The sequence below is a fragment of the Parasteatoda tepidariorum genome, chromosome 12 (assembly GCF_982258835.1).
Source record: "Parasteatoda tepidariorum strain Cologne lab strain chromosome 12, Ptep-v5.0, whole genome shotgun sequence".
Taxonomy (NCBI): Eukaryota; Metazoa; Arthropoda; class Arachnida; order Araneae; family Theridiidae; genus Parasteatoda; species Parasteatoda tepidariorum.
Genome location: NC_141766.1, coordinates 60899828 through 60918578, shown reverse-complemented (window position 1 = coordinate 60918578; position 18751 = coordinate 60899828). Strand labels below are relative to the sequence as shown.

General features: G+C 26.2%; 1 long non-coding RNA gene across 1 annotated transcript in view; it reads left to right on the top strand.

Moving 5' to 3' along the window:
- The first annotated feature begins 1166 nt into the window (after nucleotides 1-1166).
- Nucleotides 1167-18751, top strand: part of LOC147801118 (uncharacterized) — a 52107-nt gene continuing 34522 nt past the window's right edge. Inside the window, exon 1 of the long non-coding RNA XR_015430848.1 lies at nucleotides 1167-1310. This is a non-coding gene — a long non-coding RNA (uncharacterized LOC147801118). The remainder of the gene's footprint in view (nucleotides 1311-18751) is intronic.

Here is an 18751-nt window from a genome sequence, read left to right as displayed (position 1 = left end):
CTCGGTTTAGTATATGCTAATCATGTTTATGTCATATTATATATATATATATATATATATATATATATATATATATATATATATATATATATATATATATATATATATATATATATATATATATATATATATATATACTTAATAATGTTTGTATGAGATTTGATACAAATCTATTAATTTTTTATTAAAATACAATATATTCATCTCGTTTTCAAATAATTAAGCTATGTTTACATGAGACCTGATGAAAATAATAATAGTTTACTACATTGAGATGTATTTAATTTATTAATGCAAGTATAATATCAAAATATCAAATTTAAATAAATTCTACATTTTTATGCGAAATCGCTGAACTTTAACACTCATTATTTTTATTTAAATAAATGTCAACATTATATATTAGAAATTAGTAATAATAGATTTAATAAAACATGATCAATTTATTATTACAATAAAATTTAAATGATGCCACAATGCATAAATAACTCAATCAATATTTACAAGAGATCAAATAAAATGATTAAGTTTTTATTGCATCGAAATGTGTTTAATTTATTAATGGAAACATAATATCAAATAAATAATGAAACCACTGATCATTGCTATTCACTATTTTTATTTAAATAAATTTAAATATTATGTTTTAAAAATTAGTTATATGAGACCTGATGTAATGATTAATTTTTTTATTAAATTGAAATGCAGTTAATTTATTAATGCAAGCGTATTATCAAATAAATAATACTGATAATGATAATAATAATAATAATGATAATAACTGATTCGTTAATACTCATTATTTTTAATTTAATAAATATGATCGTTATTATTTTAAAAATAAATTAAAGACCAAAATATTTTTAAAAGCTCGTTAACTAGCTAATTCAGTTCTTATCATTTTAATTAGAGAAATAACAAAATCACTCAATTTTGAAAGGATTAATAAGAATTTTGAATAAATGCTCGATAGTTTTTTTTTCTCGCATGCTTAGCGATTTTTGTCATTTATTGTAAAAGCAGTAATAAAATCCGGCTAAAATACGCCTTTGGGAAAATATAGCTTGTACGCCGAATGCATCTCCGAAATACTGGTAGCTGAAATGGAGGGCGATGATTCGCGATTTCGGCCAGTGGTCCTATGTTGATGGACAAGCTCCATGTTTATTACTTTTAGCAAAAGTGGAAACCTACTTGTTGTTGAAATCCAACAATTCTTTTAAACAATATTAAGATTTCGACTTATTTTATGCTAACTGTGGGGCAAATGTGTGAAAATCAATGGAAATTGAAAATAAATTCTACACACGGTGAGTTTAAAAGAAATTACTTATTTTAACTATTAGAATTTTTTTTAAATTTTTTAACGGAATGATATTATTCACACTCTATTTTGATGTGTATATTGATAATACTATATTGTCTATATTTTTTGTATTTAACGAAACGTAACCATCTATTCATTATCAATAAAACATTTAAAATATTATTATTTTGCATTAAATCATTGACAGCAGCATAACATCAATTAGATTTAAACTTTAAATGATATTTGGAAAAATGAGAATACAAAAGAAATTATATATATAATTGAGTACTTTTTAAAATTTATAATTTTGGAAAAGTGGAATTATTATCAAATATATCTTTATCGCTTTTACTGAATGTAACATTAGTGATTTTTTTATTATGCAAAAGAATTAATTAGTTGATATATATATATAAAATAATGAAAAATAGAAAAGACGAAAACAGCACCGGACGTTATTTTTATAGAATGTATTCAAAAATGCATGTCTCTAGAATGATATTTCTTTTACTAAATATACATTTTGTGACACTTTTATTTTTCAAAAGAAAAAATTAGTTGACAAATATCTAAAATAATGTTGTTTATTAAAAAGAAAAATTGCCTGCGTATGCTAACCTAACACCAGCAGACACAATTTTTATTTGAACGTATTGCAAGTGATTAAATATTTGATAATATTTTTGTCTAATTCAATTCTTTCTAATTTAAAAGCTCTTGACATTATGTTTCACAGCTTATCAATCCGTTTTACGCATAAATACTAAAACATTACGCTTTTATATGCTACTTTTCGGATACATTTTAGCCACAACAATTTTAAAATTATCGAATTTGAACTGTAGTTTACATAAAATTATCTTTAGTATTTTATTCTTCGTTTAAATACTGAGTTTAGTTCTTATATACATTATTTAACTAAAAAAATTTTTTTGGACATATGAATAACGAGAATACATTGTGTAGCATATAATAGTTCGAATTAACAACATTTTCTCTCAGTTTTTGAAATATTTTCTTTGATTTAAATATTAGTGAAATTTTCGATATGCTGTGAATAGTAATGTACTAGGTAAACATTTGGTATACAAGGTGATGAACTTATTGTGTTATGGAATTATAATATTAATTACATACATTTTAAAATGTACATTAATTTTAAACCATTTGCAAAGTTTCTAAATTCGTTGATTTAACAAATAGTTTAAATTGTAAGATATAATTACTTTCGCGAGCAACTCGCTGTGATTTTTTAATGCTTTAGTGATAGAATATCTTAAGGAATCATTGGTAGATTTAAGCTAAAATAATGTTAGTTAAGATAAATAATCTATAATCCCTATAATTTATGTACTGTGCAAAATACATAATATAATATACTATGTCGCATTGATTGATAAATCTATCATGTGAAACATTGGACTGCAAAGTTTATTTTAAAACTTTATTTTAAATATCATTTTAAAACTCAAATGAAGTGATAATGTATAATTTCTCAATATTTAATATTGGAATTTCTTTTTCAATATTCAATTTCATTCTTATATTTCTGTTGCTATTGATTTTATTCTTTTATATTTTTGTTTTCGGTTCTATGTTTGTGTTTGCTCTTATAATTCTAATTATTCGCTTTTAATATTTCCCTTATATTTCGCACTCAATTTTCCATTTTGTCATTTCTGAACTATAAGTTGTTTTAGAAAAATTATATATATATATATATATATATATATATATATATATATATATATATATATATATATATATATATATATATATATATATATATATATATATATATATATATATATATATATATATATATATATATATATATATATATATATATATATATATATATATATATATATATATATATATATATATATATATATATATATATATATATATTTATATATATATATATAAATAAAATTCTCTTTAGCAGTGAGTTATTAATCTAAAATTATTTCATAATGAAATGAACATTGGTAGAAATAAAGACGCCCTTTGTGGATGTAAAAAATAATGTACCCAATATCTATTTCTAGGATGAATCAAATCTATTTAATATTACTTTTGCTTTAAAAATATTTTTTATGCCTTATATAGCAGATTTTTTAAACATTAACGACAGAATTTTTTTTTTATTTTTAAAAAGGAATTTATAAATAAAAAAAAAAATTTTTTTTTAAATAATTATGAAGATAAAATATTCTTTTCAACGATTCATTTAGAAATAATACAACAATTTTTACTGACATGCCCAATGTTCTGCTAATCGTATAATCATTATAATGCAAGTCATTTTCGAAAATATGGTAATTTCTTTTTTAAGTAAAGCATTTATAAGTAGGCCATAATGTAAGTCTTACCTTTAATTTCAAAACAATACAGGTATTTAGTATTAATTTAAATTAAAATTATTACAACTAAATGATAGAAATTCGAAATATTATTAATAATGCGTGATAAATTGTAATACTTAGAAATGAATATAATTTGATTAAATAAATGATTATTTGACAACATTGGTTGAAATAAAGATGTGCTTTCTGAAAGTAAAAAATAATGTATCCAATAGCTATTTCAAGGACTAATCAAATTTTATAAATATTAGTTTTACTTTTTTTTCCCGCTTTATATAAAAGAAGAAATATTTATTTTATCTGCAGAAATATTTATCTTTATTTTTAAAAATGTGTTTATAAATGAATAAATACATTTTTTCTTTTTTAAAATTAATTAATATGATACTAGAAATTGTCTTTAACGGTATGTTTAAGAATAATATAATTTTATATTACACTTCAAAGATAGAATTAATTTCACATTTATACTCTGAATCGCACGAGAAAAGAACATATTTTGAAAGTGATATTTTTGAAAGACACAAAATGTGCTTTTGCAATAAAGAGAGTTATTATTTTGATGCAGTAAATAAGCAGAACAAAGAATGTAAATAAAATCAGTTTAAAACATAACAGATGTTTCAATTCTGTTAACAGGTAACATTATCTGTAAGGAATGAAGGGAATTTCGTCACATATCTGTTTATAATATTGATATTTGATAATAGCATGCGACAGATGCTTCGCTTTAACTGTTTAGTTCCCTTTGCAATGCATTCAGCTTTATTTGAAATTATCTTTAAGAATTTCTGATTTGTACCTATTATTGAAATCATTTTAAACTCAATTTCTTTTCGGGAGATGTTCTCTTACAACTATTTAATGTTAAAAATATTATCTGCTTTTGTTTAAGTATAACATTAATAATCACACCATAATGTAAGCCTTACTGTTATTTTAAAACTATTTAGGTATTTAATATTTATTTAAAATCGAATCATTTTATTTAAATGATAGAAATGCAAAATATTATTAACTCTTAGACGAAGAATTTTTATTGAACACATTTTTCAGACTTATTTAATCATTCTGTATTAGTTTAGGTCAAAATAGGTGAAAACTATTCTATTTATTATTTTAATAATCAATAGTTATGAAATACAGCATGAAACATTGATGTTTTTTTCTACGTTAATGATAAAATCTTCCTAACACGCTTACTTCCAAACAATAATTTTTCAAATTTGCATTTATTTTCAGTTATCTAAAATAAACAATTATTCGTCATTTAAATTTCGGTAATTTACAAAATCAATTATTGACAAATTTTTGAATATGAATAAAAAAAATTCAACTACTTTTTTAGGATATTTTATTTCAGTACAAATGTAATTCCAATAATCTAACAAAGTTTTTCCATTTCTATTAGACTGTTTTCTTATTATTATAGAAAATACCAAAATATATTTTTTCTTGCAATTAAAGAGTAAAAAAAAAACATATATAAGGGACACTGGTGTACCATCTGAGTCAAAAGGTTAATAATAAGTGATAAATAGTATTACTTGCAAATGAAATATAATTTGATTATCATGCTAAAGTTGAGTGAAATTAATTTTACACTAAGAAATTTTTTCAACAACATATTTTGATAAAATTGTTATTTTCAATTTTAACTGATCAAAATACTATACACCTATTAAATAATATTAATATAAATAATATTAATATATTGGAGATACAAATTAGATAACCTTGAAATGTATTTTAAAATAAAAATGTATTTTGAATATGTTACATAAAATTAATTTGGAGTAAAATTAATTTTATACTGAGGAATTTATTTTTCTGATTAAAAAAGTCAATGTTAACTTTTTAAATCAGAAGCAGGAGAATATGTGATGACACTTTTTTGTCATGTAGCATTAATTTTCTTTAGCAATGACTATTACAACGTATAGCATAGGTAAGTTTAGTCAATTCCCTGAAATTCATAAATATGTAAATGATAATAAACCTTAATAGTAAGTTTAAGTAAAATGTTTATATAATTAAATACAACTTATAGGGTTCTTTGAGTTCAGCTAAAATATGCTAATTACTTAGTTGAGACAGTAATTTAAGTTACAAAATCAGACCCAAGCCTTTTGAAACATTGTTGCTGACTTCTGATTTTTGATTGCTGAAATATTTCTAGTCGGCACAACTTAGACGATATAATAAGAAGCCATTTAGACAATAAATTCAGGTATATTAATCAGGAGATTGTCTAATATCCCCCTTTATTTTTAATTTAATTGCTTTTATCTTTATGCCAGGAAATTATTGCTTGAATTAAAAAATCAAGGAATAAATATAAAAATCAGGATAATTTCCTGTAAAAATATTTTTTTTCTTCTTTTTATTCAATTTAATAAATATCAAAAAATTTGAATTGGGTATGAGACTAAATTTTATATTTTTTAATTATGTAGCTTGTATTTAAAAGCTAAAATTTGAACTGAATTGGTTTATAGTATCTGAGAAATAGTATTTCTAATATTATTATAACAATTTATTTTGTCTCTGAAAAAAATTAACAAATTTCACATAAATTCGAATGAAATACTGTACCCAACACATGACAAAATCTGTTTATAACAAATTCAATGATATAAAAAACATCAAATAATTAATAAAATTTATTTTATGTGTAATAATATGTAACAAATATGTGTTTAGTCACATATTCTTATGAAATAAACTCTACAGCTAAAATAAAAACCCATTTACTTTGACCTAAATTATAAACAGGCCAGCTTTCAATATGTGATTTTATTTAGAAACCTTTAATGTAAGTTTTTAATCATAACTCTTTATTTTTAAGGAGCTGAAATTACATTTAGTTTGCAGGGTTCCCACAAATATAGTTTTAATAAATTTACGTTAGGATTTTTCCTTTCTGAGATACCACATTAACGTTAACCGCATTATTGAAGCTCTTATAAGTTTATACAACCAAAGTAGAAATTGATATCAGCTCCCTGACAAAAGTTAAAATGTGGTAAATAATTTATTTGTACAGAAAACAAAATATTTAAATTACAGCTTTTATTTTATTTCAAAAGCAGCACAAATACTCGTTTTCAAGGTGGCCAAAAACGGTAAAAATTTTAAAAGTTGTGACAACTTTTTCATAAGGCCGCTTGAAATTTTAATTTTGGAAATTAAAGTGAACGGTTTTAGCTATTAGCTACTTTTCCTTCAATTTATATTTATATTATGGTTGGTAAGGATTTGCAAAAACAATTTTTTCTTCAATTTTTCTCTACGTTTTCTTCAATGTTTTCCAGTTGTGACCACCCACACTGCAAAAAAATTTCTTATAAAGTACTAGCACTTTTGGTCATCATCCGTAAAATCCATTTAACTGTAAAATTCATTTTTACCTTAAAATATTACACCGTAATTTTTACACTAATATATATTTATTTAGAGTGATTCAGAGAGAGTTTTACGGTAATTATTACTCTATGACAGGACCCGAATAAATAAATGGTTATAATAAGACATGTGTCTTCATACATTAATGGAATAATTTATTCGATACTAACTTCTAACCAGTATCATTTTTATGTAAACAAATGTAACTACATACGATGTACATATGAATTTGAGACATATAATTTTTTTATTGCATTCATGCGAAAATAGCTCCTGAAACTAAATTTCATAAAATTCTAGCAATATCCTTGAGTTTATAAAGACAAATGAACACTTGGCGTAAAAATGATAGGTCGCCAATTTTTGGTAATAATGGAATCAGTTTTACTTAAAGCATCACGCAGGAAGTAATTCATTGCGCCAACCTTTTGAATCATACTGTGAAGTTTATATATCCTCGAATTTACAAAAGTAGTAGCACGATTTTAAAAGTTACTCATTACGTTTATCTATCTACCCTCTCGGTGAAGTAAGTCTGATCCCTGATTAACAAAATATAATAAAAAACATTAGTAAGATTTTCTTTCTTCAAATAAAAATTAAGTACATTCCTACCTCTTTTTTTCTGGCTATCTGCGTTTAATAGAAGTGATCATGTTATGTTAAATATACGCAGTAAACATTACAGAAACGTTTCTGAATATATTGGGCAGCTACAGTGCATGTAATTTTTAAAAACCTCTTTCTACAATATTTAGAAACATTTCGCTGTACCTCAGAAATATTTTGAATCTCTTCTTGTAGTTTTAGATTTCTTTTCTTAATATTTTGAAGCGTTTCCCATAAGCGCTTTTTAACATTTCGGAAAGCTCTTGTGGGTCTAGGCTACCAACCATGTCCCCCGTCATCAATCGAAAGGTACCTCCGTTTACTTTTGAGTTAACATGTCTTATATACTAGTGAATTGTAATTAAATAGTTGTAGTGGTAGCTACGCCACATTATGAAATTGATTTAGAGTTAATGCAATTCAGTTTCCTACTTTTGAAAGTAACAGAAATTCTTCTCAATTCTTTGGAAGCATGGTATTAAAAGAAGTTTTCTGAGATTTTCAGAAACATTTTTATCGAATCAAAATTAGCTTCTTAAATTTTTTACAGTGTATTAATCCTGAAATTAATGATTCATTTAACTTGCAGGTATTAAAAAGATAAGCCTGTGGCAAAATAAGTTTTTCCTTGATAGAAATTTGCTTAGAAGAAAGTTGAATAATAGCATTTTTTACATTATTAAAATTTGATAATTCGGACTTCAATAAAAAATTATAACATGTAGAAAGAGTTATTTCCAAATATCTTTAGTCTCGTTATTGACAGTTATTAAAAAGTAAGATAGTACCCTTTACATGATTTTGTTGTTTACATTTCTATTGGTGAATAAAGGCAAACCTACTAGTTTTTAATCTTTCGGAGGATAAATTTTCCTTGAGGTAAGAAAAGGAAAAGTTAATTACAATTATAGGCAGAACTATGCTGTGTATTTTGCAAAAGTTAAAGCACTTGAGATTATCATATATTTTTATATATGTTTTATTTATTTAGATGCAAGGGATGACAAACTTGTTTTAAATTAAATCAATAAATGCGGGGAATGAATAAAAAGTTTACAAATTCCTACAACTTTAAATATAACAATAAAACTTTAAGCCAAGTGCTTAAAAGTTTGAAACTACGCAAACAGGGTTCCCACGACCTGGAAAACATAAGCTATGATTTAAGACTACTGGTAAATGCTTAAATTTCGTTTTTATTTAAGAATTACGAAATTACTCCTGGTGTATTTTTTTTTTTTTTGCTCCCATAAATTTTTACTTTAAGTTAAAAATGTATTGGTAGCTTAAATCATGTAGATTTATTTCACTTATGCAACTACTTTAAAAAAAATTTCCAGACTGTGGGAATCCTGGTAATGCAATTCACGCGAAATTATTTGGAGCAAAAGCTTTTATATAGATATGAAATTATGCACACTTTTATCGGGTTTATTTTAAGTCATAGTTATAGCTCACTTTGTATAACACTTTTCAAATAAGATCATTTTTCACGCGATTTTATATTGAAAATTGGGTTTTATACAATCGGAATTTATTTTAAATTACAAAATGAATTAAAAATTATCTCTCATTTTTCTCGTTTATTAATGAGTATTTTCTGGGCCCCTTTCATATTCGATTCATTTTATTTATTTTCCAATTATTTAGACATCGAAATGAAGCAATTTTAGATTGACAGCAATAATAATATGGGATGTAATCACGCTGATATTTTTTTCGATGAATGTTAGTTTTTCAAAATGCTTTCTTGTAAAATTGGTAAAAATTATTTATTATTTTTTGTATGGGATGATCTTTGGAAGAAACGAATTTCATAATTGTGTGCCAAAAGTTTTCAATTCGCTGAATAAATTTCGAGATATGACGAAATACGCAATAAGTATAATTAACATTAAGTAGTCCAAACTTTCGACCTCTCACCTGACCTAATTATTGGGATCTTATTCTCCAGATTTCGACTACCCTAACCCTCTGTGTTTTGAGAGTCAGGAAATTAATCCTTTGAAAAAAAAGGTATCTTTATTCTGAGAAAGCGCGTTTTTGTGTCTTATCTTTTAACTTAAAATATCGTCTGAACTAACTAATGAGTATATTTGGAATAATAAATATGAGCCATTAAAATTGAGTCCTAGTACATGAACATTCAATAATTACATTAAAAGTTATTCAAGATGTTTTGGTCTTTTTTTCTGTGCACAACAAACATGTCTGAATTACTTATACTTTATAGTGGTCAAAACTATATACTGAATACTCAAACATTGAACATGCTTTTTGCTATCACTGACAAAAATCTTTCATAAGAATGCGTGAAATTGGGAGCTACACAATTTGGAATATGTGACATACCATGTTTTTTAGATTTGTTATTTGTTATATATTTTAAATCAATTAAGAAATTATCTTAGTTTCCTTGCGAGCCTCATAATTTGATGCTACAATGCAATTATTATTATTATTTTTTTGTAGTAAACTGCAATATATTTTCATTAACTATAATAATTTTAGCTTTAAACATAATATTTTGGGTGTCTTCAGTCTCGAATATTTTTGGCATAGTAATAATAAGAAAAATAAAAAGTTACGTCTATGGTAATAATGTAGGTTCAAAAATTGTGCGATAGCTAAAATTTAGATATTTTGTTGAGAGTAAGCAGAAATTAGCAACCACTTTTTAAAAAGACGCTGTGGTCACTAATTATAATCTAGGGCAGGTACTTTTACAATTTAAATTTGTTCATTTAATTCTTTGTGCCATGGTTAGATGATGATTTCATATAATATATAATTCATAAATATCAAATCAATTCAAAAGTCGTTCATAAATATTAGAACGAAATCAGTTTTAATAACTTAAGTTTAGCTGTAGTTAACAATTAAATACAATCTTATGCGAATCAATTTATTGAAAACTCAATTAGTTGAAAAATTAAATTTTTACAGAAGAATGGCTGCAGATAAAATAACTTGTATTAAAAAATATGCAGTATTATCACCAATTGAAGAAAATATCAATTTATAGTCATAAATTGATATTTTCTTCAATGATCAACCCAATAAGGGAATTTTATTTTTGTGATTTAAAGTAATTGATTATCAAATTTATAAAGCAAAACTAATTAGCATTCTTAAGTCAGGTGTTCAATACTTTAAAATATCTCTTAAAAAAATTGAATTCATTTAAGCTCTTACAAAATAAGAAAAAATATATTTCTGCTTATAACTGTTTTCTAATTTTAATTTTACTAACACTTGGGTATATCTTCCTTGAAAAAATTAAAATTTCGCAGGTATACTTATCACTGATATTTGCGAGTGCAAAAAAAGAAAAACTTTCATATATTTTCGACATTTAATGATTCCGAAGTGCAACTTATTTATACTCACTTTTGTTTTAAATCACTTCAGCAACTTGAGTAGAAAATCTGCCAGTTTTTTTTCCTTCAACCAATATATGAACAAATAACGCATTTCTTTTTTTTATTCTTACTTTTTGCTAAGGATATTAAAACATAACTACACACCGTGATAAATCTGCAGTAATAAGTAGCAAAGTTTAATAAACAATCATGGAATAACTACCACTCTTTATATAATAGCATTTTATAGACCAATGGAGTAGGCCGGTTCACCAAATGCTTCTGTTATTGCCTAAAAATGACAAAGTGCCACTTTTATTCTCTCAAGAACTCCATTTGGCTCCCCAAACTTTAAATTTGTCATGTATGTTTCTTAGTTTAATTTCAGGATGAACGGGAAAAGGGCCGCAAGGCCTCAGACGCCCAGTTCCATTACAACGAACGAACACCAAATGCTTCACTTTCTGCAAAATAGTTTATAAAGAATTTTATTTGATTTTTAAAACTGATACCCAAAATAACTTACAGAACTGTAGCAGTTTATACGTCTATGTAACTTTTTTTTTATCGTAGTAATGCTTAAAATTAGTTTTTTTTTTCTCAGATGATTAAATTAAAATTAAAACGTTAATTTTTCGACCACTTAAAAAAAAATCCTCACAAAATATATCAAGTTGGCATTTCTAAGTATTACACAGCATAACAGTCACCGCATAGACCGCTAACCTTAAAGTTCTATCCCAAATAAAAAAGAAACATGATAGAGGGGATATAACTTCAGAAAGATGTTTAAATCTGCCGATTGCTTTTACTCGGTTAATATTGTGTATTTCCAGTTCATGATTTTCAAAAACCAAGCTTTACTTTTTTCAAAAGAACACAAAGTTCAATATTACTCTAACAACACAAAAGGAACACAAAAGGACACAAAAGAACACAAAAAGTGGAAAGTCACTACTAATTATTGGAAAATCAAGCAAAAAGAAAGTCATTTATCCAAATATTACTCTCTTCAATGATACAATACCACTAGATCGAAAAGCCACCTACCTAGGCGTCACTCTTACTAGTACTTTAAACTGGAACTCCCATATTGATAATATTCTAAGCAAAGCGTTAGGAGCCTATGGAGCTCTGAAACCAATATTGAACTATAACTCAAAACTTGCACTCAAAACAAAACGAACGCTGTACCTCCAATGCATTCGGCCGATCATCAGCTACGCAGTCCCGGCATGGACCACAACCACTACTACTCAAAAGAAGAAAGTGCTCAAAATAAATAGGAACTGGAGCCCCCAGATCCATGAGAAGGAAAGATCTAAGAAGAGATTTAAAAATCAACAAAATAGATGAGCATACAGCTGAACTATGTGCAAGTTTCTTCAGAGATGTACTCTCTTGTGATACATGCAACTACTTTAAAAATTTTAATTTTGAACTCATCAAAGACAATATAAAATATAGCCCGGCCACCGCCTTTTTCCTATCCGATGGAGCTTTGTCCCGTAAATTTTGTAAATAATTGTAAATACTTGTATATATTTTTTGGCATTTATTATCATGCATTTTTCATTTCCTCTGAGGCTATGTGGCTACTGTGCACCTGAGAAGCTCGGGTTTAATACCTCGGGGGGAGGCGAGGCAGTCTGCCACAAAAACCTCTTCTCTCTCTTAAATTTGTTTGTTTAATCCCGCTACTTTATTTTAATTTTCACTCAGTAAATGTTACTGAACCCCAACTTTCACCATTCATTTGCGCTTCGGCGATTTATTAGTTATTCCCACTCAAATGAATTAGTTAGAGCCCCTGGCGGGGCTGATGCTAAGATAACCACCACATGTGAGTTGCTTTAATTAAACAAAAAATCTGTTCATTGCAACCTGAAAAGAAATATACGCAATTTTTATTCCATTACCTATTGCATTTTTTTATAATTAGCATTTAGAAATGTTTAATTATGGTGATATTACCGTATGTTCTTGATATAAATTTTTAAATTTTTTTATGAATTTTTCGCTTTTTTCTTCGAAAAAAATCCAAGTAATTTAAATCATTTGAGACTGACAGTTTCTTCTTATAAAAAATAAAAAGTGCTCATTATTAGCATTTTATTTTACTTCTCTTTAAGATAATAACATTAATGCCTTTGGATCAAATATATTTGTATATTACATATCTTGCCAATGAATTGCATATCAGTGAATTGCGTACGTCTGCTCTATGCATCGAATTGGGAATACTGGTGTATTGTTTTCATAAATAAGTACTAAAATTGTGGTATTTAGCAGAATTTGTATTCTTTTGCGACTTCACGAGGTCTTGTATGTATGTCCTGGTAGACGAAATCATTCAAAAATTAATTAGTGAAGATGGAAATTTTGGACATTTATAACAAAAATAACAATTATTCTATCAAAATTATGGATTATCATTTAATAATAAGTGAGATGGGACCCAATGTGTTGGTAAAAATAACTAGAAGAACTGTCAAAACAAAGAGTCATTGAATAAATCTTGAAACATTATGAAAATAATTACTAAACTGTACCTTAACAGAATAGGGAAAAGTAAGCATTATTAATCTAATTGTTGAAAACAGAAATTCGTAATTTCAACATTTGAGGAGGATAACACTGGGGATATAATTTTTTTTTGTTGTTTTCCACTGCGAGAGATTTTTTTTAACCAGATCTTTGAAATATTTGTATCTGTGATTTTAAATTTGTAATCTTTCTCCAAGCTACAGTTTTATTAAATGAAATGTTTATTTTATTTTGACTGTTCAAATGCGCAAGTTTACGAACGTTATACATAACTTCTGATGGAGTAAGGGCACATCATCCTGATTAAAATTGTATAGGAACCCGAGACATCGTACGCCGCAAGGGGTGCACTCCCTTATTTTGAACTGATTCTTCGTGCGCATCTGAAAAGGTCATATTTGGGGAGCAACCCTAGCCACGTTCATGGTTTCCTTTGCAATTTTTATCCTGATGATATGCTCCAACTACTTCAGAAATTTATCGCAACATTCATGCGACCCCTTGTTACATATAACTTTTTTGAACTTGAAAATTCGACAAAAATTTTCAGTTTAAGAAGCTTTTGTAGCTTTAGTAGCAAAGCCAATTTCAAATTAGAAATCATCATAATCGAACTAGCAGGAATAAACTTCTGTATAAGTGAAAAAAAAGGTGCTTTAATGCAATTTGTATAATTTTCTATGGAATTTTATCACTTTTTATGTGTTGTAATAATTGGGAAACAAACTTATTCACAAGAAGTGAAATCAATAAAAACCGAAATGCATAAATAACATTATAATAAGTTAGGAACTATTAGTAAGTATAGTATACATTTCATTATTTGCTACATAAAAAAAAAAATATTAAAAAAGTAATTTTTTCTCAAGATTTTTTTTTACAATACATTTTTAAAATTCGGAAGTGGTCAATATTTTCTTACTATCTAAAAAACATAATTGAAAGTCATGTCTAGTAAGCGTTCAAAGATTATAAGGTTATGCGTAGTTATCCATGGGTGTTCAAACACCGGAAAAGATTAAATAATTGATAGAAGATACTACCTCTCTAGCTTATTTCCGGTAAGAATGGAATCGCTTTAAATACCAAAACTAATTAACAACTATTTCAAGATTGTCATGTATAAACATGTAATAACTGTTCATAAGAGATGGTAGTCAGGGTATTTCTTCACTCCTTAACACGTTGAGCGCCGCGTCAGCCATCGGTGGCTGACACTGGACTTTCCATTTAGTCCGCGTCAACCACCGGTGGCTGACGCTGAAATTACATTTAGGCTGTATCTGCCACCGCTGGTTGACACTGACCTTTCACATAGGCCGCGAAAAACAGCTGGCTGACAGCGTATAACATGATATAGAACTATAAAATTTACACTCTTTTATGGAATTGCAGAAAATTTATTCAAAATTTACTTAATTATTGTAATTTTTGGTTTAATAAACTCAATTTAGTAGATTTTTATCCATCACAATTTTTAAGCAATTCGTAGTCTTATATAATTCACCACTTTTTTCATATATGTCATGCTAAACCTTTTAAAACTAGCAAAATGTGTCTAATACCTAATATTTGCGATTTTAGTTTGTACCTAATTACAGTTTGGCCAGAAGGGCAAGCCAACGCCTCCTATAACTGAAAGCCTCCACACGATTTTTTATAGGTAGTCCGATCAGACCACTGTAAAGGATATCCACTTTCCGAACGAGTCATTTAATAAAAAATTTAGTTAAAATAAGAACGTGGTAGCAAATATATGTCTGAAAATTTGTTTTATTCATGAATATTATTGGTTTGCCTTATTCACTTGACAACCACTACAGATTCAGTTCTCAAATATATATGATAAATTTCTCTCAATTACTTTCATAAAAGGTTTTGGGTTCATGCGCACAACTGGTTCACTTTTTAAGCAGTCTGCTCGGACTACTTATAAAGGACCGTGTGGAGACTTCTTGATGTGGGTGATGGGCAAGCCATGTAAAATTAACGTGGCGTTCAACGTGTTAAGGTAAAGCAAGATATGAAATATCTCATCTAGCAGATAATGCTCTATTCTGACTATCACAATAACAATTCACCACTCTGAATTTTGAGATGTTAACATTTTTATATTTATTTTGCTCATTATTTTACGTTTATTATCTATTATGTAGAAAATAGTTTAAAGTGGTATTAAGTATAAATAGACGTCTTTACACAATGTTTTTTTTTTTTTTTTTGAATATTTGCCATATTTTACTCCTTTTTGTTGATATTTTTTTCAAAAAAAATTTTGAAATTATGTATTTATGTATATATATATATATATATATATTTATGAATTTGAATTTCGAAATGTACTAAGCTTATATTTATTTAATACAAAATTAAATATTAAAGCAAAAATTTCTAAACATGCTTTTCATTCGTAGCAAACTCTTACGATTATAATTTTATAAAATATAAAAAATTAAATTTGCTTCTGCTCCATGTAATAGAAATACTACTTGTTTGTTTAAACAATGGAAAATTTGTCATTTGAAATTGAAATTTTAAATGTAAGAATTATGTACGATTATCATAAGAAAATTTTCTAATATTTTCTGAAATTTTCTAATATTTTCTAAAAGGAAGTATTTTAAGCCATATATAAGTATTATAATGATTTAATGAATTGTTTAGTTAAATAGTTTTATTTTTTCAGAGCAGTTTCACAATTCATGATGAAAATCATTTGTATTTAAGTTATTTGCATTATTGCAATATAAAAGATTTTTTATCACCAAAATTTTTAACTATGTTGAGAAATTAACGTTGATCCCGATAAGATGTAAAAATGTTAAAATTGATGGATATGAAAAAGTTATGAAGTACATTATGTAACACATACAATTTGTTCAATTCTGCTTGCACTTAAAAAAGCTTATCTGGTACTGGATACGTAACGCCACCAACCAATTAATCTTATACTGGTTTGTTCTCTGCTCAAAAGTCATGAAGGAATAAGCTTATAATGGCAATAAAAGCTTATCAGCACAATTAATAGGTTTCATATATATGAAGTTTTTTTAGGTCGTGGTGGACAAAATTATATTAAATTAAATTTTTTAACTTAATAAAAAAAAAGAAAAAATTTACTACCACTCTAAATATTCAAATAAAAATCTTTGGTAAAATCGGGATTTATTAAGAGGTATATAATTAAGTGATACTTATATTGTGCAGAAAACGTGTATCGTGTTGATCTTTATCATTTAAAATCAAAATTTTAAAAGGTTAATTGAAATGCTGAAGTCAGTTACGACTTTAAAAATTTGTGAAGAATCGAGCGTCAAAAGTGACAGAAGTTGGTAAGTATGTTTTGCTTATATAATGTAAAAATAAAATATTTTGAAATTACTTGTTTGATATGTGTTTTTAGCAGTAGTGTGCTATTTAATACTATTTACATATAATTATTACACAGTTTTGATCAGAAATTGGTTATAGTGTTTTGTTTCGTTCTCATAATAGCAGGGTATCTATGACCTGGAGAAAAATAGATTAGTGGTAGCCTAGATTTTCCAAGACTATTGAAAAATGCCTAAATTTAGCTTTCATTTGATAATTTCAAAATTATACCTGAGATATATATATATTTTTTTTTAATTCGTATATATTTCCTACAAATCAAAAATTCATCGCTAGCTTAAAACATTTAAATTTATATTCCTTTTACTAGATATTTAAAAAAAATTTCCAGATGGTGGGAACTCCAGATAATAGGTTTAATCGGTATGAAACGTTTCAATACAAGGGCAAAACTCTGATAATGCCAGCAGTCCCAACTGTTAAAAATATATAAATAGAGAGACTTTTTTCCGTTTTGATGAAATTCACCTTTTTATAGTTGCTATTTGGTATGAAGGAATTTATTTTTTTGAATTGGAAAAACAGTAAAAATTTCTTCATTTATTTGTTGGAAGTTAGGTTCGAAAATTTCTGCGTCATAAGATGTTTGAATAACATATTGCCATTTTATGCTATTAGGATAAAAAAAATGCTTTGACTTACACTTCAAGTTTCATAAAGACAAATCAGAGAAATATTTCATTGGACCTATATATGTCATGAAGTAATAAAAATGTTTGAACAATAAAATTAAGCAATCAAATATCTTATAATTTACATTAAATGATTGTACTTTAAAAGGATTTTAGTTAACTTAAAAGATGAGTGAAAAATTAATAAAAGGATTATTAGCAAGCATATAATATCTAATTAAAAAAACTCAGTGTATCACCTATAAAGAATAAATAATATAGCAATAAAGTTTTTAATCTACTTAAATAACTACGCAAAATTTTGACTGAATTTTTTTTTAAAATGTGATATATATTTGTTCTAGTACTCCGATGTCTCTTTCATACTCACTTTTATAATTTTAAATAGTTTGGAAATAATGAAAATACTTTATTTTTTTTTTATCCTGTTCATAAAGATGCATAGCAGCGAAGTCATAAAGATTTTTTTACTAATTTGAAATCGTTTATTTAGTCGAGTGCTTTAGAAATAGGCATATGCCATTTTAATAAAATCCTAGTCCTAGTGTTTTGATTTTATTGGGCACCTGGGTGGCGAAGTGACGCCTATCCCATTCATCTGGAATTTTAACACTGTTTTGGTTGATCATTGAAGTAAGCAGGCAGTGGAGTTGCTTTTATGCTCATTTTAATAAAATAGGAATATGATATTAATAACGAATATTATTTTTATTAAACAATGTGGTTCCCATGGTTAAGAATAATTATCATTAGCGTCAAAAATACTATCTCTTTGGCGCAGATTGAATACCAGTGTCCCTGTTATATATTTTTCTTCTGGTGCTCTAATTTCAAGCAAAGTTATATTTTGGTATTAAATTTGAACCAATTAATTTCATAATTAAATTTGTACCAAAATATAAATCAAAGAAGAGTAGTTTGAAAAGAAATTTTTTTTCATTCATATTCAAAAGTTTATCTGTAATTGATTTTTTGAATTAAAGATTTCTCAATGAGGAGTAACTTTCTCGTAAATCTGAAAAAAAAAAATACAAATAAGTTCAAATATAAAAAAAATTACTGTTTGGAAGTGAGCCGTATTGGGGTGATTTTATCTTTAAAGCAGAAAAAGACATCTGTGTTTCA